The sequence below is a fragment of the Zootoca vivipara genome, chromosome 16, assembly GCF_965207765.1.
Source record: "Zootoca vivipara chromosome 16, rZooViv2.hap1.1, whole genome shotgun sequence".
In the NCBI taxonomy this organism is placed as follows: Eukaryota; Metazoa; Chordata; class Lepidosauria; order Squamata; family Lacertidae; genus Zootoca; species Zootoca vivipara.
Window position 1 is genome coordinate 40030444 of NC_142599.1, and position 3825 is coordinate 40034268.

Below are 3825 nucleotides of genomic sequence, written 5' to 3' on the forward strand. Positions count from 1 at the left end.
GGAGGCATTATTGCCCACTTTGGGAAACACTGGTCTATACTGGTTGGCGTCGTTGTCCCAGGGTTTCAGACATGGCTCCTGTCCCTCACCCTCAGCTCTGCCTGGAGATTCCAGGACTTGAATCTGGGGCCTTCTGCAAGCCAAACACATGCTCTGCCATGGAGCTATGACTCTTCCTGTGCCCAGAAGCAGAAGCACTTAAGAATGATGTTGATGCTGAGAAACTGCTGGACCGCTCTAGAGAAGAGCGGAATTTGCAGAAGGGTGATGGCACGAGGCCTCACCGAGCAGGAATGTTTCCTCACCTGAGCCATTGATGGAGAATATGGGGAGTTGGCCCTTGTGAGATCTCATTGGGTCAATTAGATAATTGAGCAGCTGCAATGTCTCCTGTCCACATTTCTCTGCTCGGAAGAGACAGTTTGGAATCGGGTATAAAAGAGAGGCTGGCAGCTCCTCGCTCCTCAATCCATTGGGTCGGCTTCACCTCTTTGCTCCGTCTTGTGAATTTGGGTAAGTCCCACAGTGCAGATTAGCTGTGTACCCTCGCTGTTTTCCTCTGTGGGGTTTTGGAAAGAGGGCTGTCGATAGATACAATCTCCACAGAGACTGGCATGATGTGGAAATCGCTTCTTTCAGTCCATGGCGTTCTGCAACGCAGCCCCGGGCTGGAACATGAGGCAACACCATGAGAATCTCAAGCGAGGTGGCATACTTATCTCTTTGCATGGAGGTGGGATTTAAATAATCCGTTTACTGGATTTCATCTAGATTTTTCCTCAGGGGGAAAAAATGACTGCCTCTCGATCTGGTAACCACAGTGCCACCTCACGGTTGGTTCCCAAGTTTTGGAAAGTCCTAGAGTGCACCCCTCTGAGAGGGACGTCCCACTCCGTGCCATAGTCGGAGCTTCATTGGAACACCTGCTTGGCATGCAGAAGGTTTCCAGGTTCTGCTACCTTCATGCACTGGCTGTGGGCTTCCTAGAAGCATCTGGTTGGCCTACCATTGTGGCGGGAAGGAGCCAGGGTGCTGGCTTGGATGGATGCCTTGGCTCAGTAGGCAGAGCAGCTGCTTGGCATGCAGAAGGATTCAGGTTCAACCCCCAGCAACTCCATGTAGGTTGGGCACCACCCCTGCCTGAAACCCTGAAGAGACGCTGCCAGTCCATGTAGACAACACTGTCTTCTACATTCTCAGCCCTTCTGCATGCCGAGCAAGTGCTCTCCTGTAGGAAGAGAATTGCCAATTGTGTTATTGAGCTATAAATCTGATCATATAGCCTGCATTGTGTGATTCTGGCTGTGTGGCTTGGCCCCATATTCCTGGGATGCTTTCCCCCCTAAAATGCTTTTCTCTTTGCCTCTATGCCTCTGTGTGCCAAAGGGGAAGCCAGACAGAATGCTAAGCTATCAAGGCCGGATGAGAAGGGCTTATCTGCTGCTATGCCTGACACGCAGTCTTACTCAAGGCTGCTGGAAGTTGCTAGCTTGACGCGTAAACTGAAGGCTAAAGGCTTCGTTAAGCCAGCATGTGTTTACGCACAGGACCGGACACAGGAAGATCCATATATGTACTAGTGACCCCCTTGCGTGCGTGACCCCCTTGCGTGCGCACATTTATAGGGAGGGGGAAAGGAGCCCAAAGCAGTGTATAAGAAGCTTTGCAATTTGTGTTTCTCTACTCTTGTCGTGAGCTGATCACCTTGAGTCTCTTATTAATAAGAAAATTAAATTCTTTCTCTGTATGAAAACCCCCGGTGTCATTATTGACTATCTCTGTCCTGCCTGGGCGCAACTTAAGGACCCTCAGTAGCCGGTAAGGCTACACTACCACTGCACTAAGGTCTCTAGTTGGGAATGGAGCCTCCAGGGCCAGAGGCAGTGTATCTCAGAATCTCATTTGATGGGAGAGAAATCAAAAGGAGAGGGCAGTCACTGCCACACCCTTGTCACAAGGCTTCTCAGAAGTGTCTGGCTAGCCCCTGTTGGGAATTGGAGTTGTGGATAAGATTAACCTTTCTTTGCTCCCCTAAATTCTTATTTCCTCCTTCATTCTGTCTCTGCAGGTTTATCCACCCACTTTTGGAAACATGTCCCAGTGCAAGCAAGGCTGCAAGGCACCCCCCACCAAATGTCCCCCCAAAACTGCCCCATGCTGCCCCCCAGCCGTGAAGTGTCCCCCCAAAACGGTCCCCTGCTGTCCTCCGGTTGTAAAGTGTCCCCCCCAAACCAAGCAACCTCCCAAGGGCTGCTGTTGATGATGTTCTTTCTCGGCCGCTGGAAAACCGAGGGGAGCTCCCCGCCAAAGCAATTCGACATTCATCACCTGCCGGACCTCGCTGACGCCATCGAAGCCAGTCCTCTCTGCACTCTGCTTTGACATTTTGCTTTCTCCAAAAATGTTTGGGTTTTGCTTCATCCCATCCTATACAGCCCTGCTGCATCACCCCAGCATTTCAGGGAGTCTCGTTGACCAACTGAGCTCCTGTCTGGAATCTCCTCCTTGAGACGTCAGGACCCTGCCATGCTAATGTGAAAAGCTCAAAATACCATGACAGGTTTCCTCACCCTCACAGGCAGGTGAATGGCAATAAAATCAGCTAATTTCCCAGCACCAATAGATTGTTGGACTGTTCTTTTCTCTGTTCTAATTTGTTAAATCAATGTATTGGGGCCGATTGCAACCACACACACACACTGCTAGTGATGAAGAGACAGGGGGGAATTAGATTCAGTTTGCTTTTTAAGGTGAACTTTGCTAAACTGCACTTTATGGAACAATGTGTGAACCGAAATTTGCACTTTTCTGAATTTTGCAATGCAGTTCTCGTGTGTGTGTGTGTGTGTGTGTGTGTGTGCGTGTGTGTGCGTGTGTGTGTGAAATACCAGGGGAATGCGTGGATCAAAATGCACATATCTGTGAAAATAAAATACAGAAATGCGTTATATTAAGAGAAATTACGTTGCTTAAAAGGGTGTATTAGGCAAAATTGCATGCAGATATGTGTACGCTATGGTAGGAGAAATTGGTACAAAAATTGGGATACGTTTTCACGAGGACTTTTAAAAATTGCAAAGTGAGGTAGAGAAGTCAATTTAGTCTTGTCAAAATGAGAAATGGAGAGAAATTGAAATGGATGGATTTGCTCATCCCTGGATGGTAGCATAGTGGGATTGAGGGTGAAAGGTTGTTTTCTGCTGCTCCAGAGAAGCGGACACGGAGCAATGGATTCAAACTACAAGAAAGAAGATTCCACCTAAACATTAGGAAGAACTTCCTGACAGTAAGAGCTGTTCGACAGTGGAATTTGCTGCCGAGGAGTGTGGTGGAGTCTCCTTCTTTGGAAGTCTTTAAGCGGAGGCTTGATGGCCATCTGTCAGGAATGCTTTGATGGTGTGATGCAGCAGCTAAAAAAGCCAATGCAATTCTGGGCTGCATCAATAGGAGTATAGCATCTAGATCAAGGGAAGTAATAGTACCACTGTATTCTGCTCTGGTCAGACCTCACCTGGAGTACTGTGTCCAGTTCTGGGCACCACAGTTCAAGAAGGATACTGATAAGCTGGAACGTGTCCAGAAGAGGGCAACCAAAATGGTCAAAGGCCTGGAAACGATGCCTTATGAGGAACGGCTTAGGGAGCTGGGTATGTTTAGCCTGGAGAAGAGAAGGTTAAGGGGTGATATGATAACCATGTTCAAATATATAAAAGGATGTCATATAGAGGAGGGAGAAAGGTTGTTTTCTGCTGCTCCAGAGAAGCGGACACGGAGCAATGGATTCAAACTACAAGAAAGAAAATTCCACCTAAACATTAGGAAGAA

The 3825-nt window shown here is 48.2% G+C and overlaps 1 long non-coding RNA gene across 1 annotated transcript; it reads left to right on the forward strand.

Moving 5' to 3' along the window:
- Positions 1–390: 390 nt before the first annotated feature.
- Positions 391–2616, forward strand: LOC118076362 (uncharacterized). The gene is made up of 2 exons (XR_004691489.3): positions 391–513; positions 2069–2616. It is a non-coding gene; the product is annotated as an uncharacterized LOC118076362 (long non-coding RNA).
- Positions 2617–3825: the final 1209 nt, after the last annotated feature.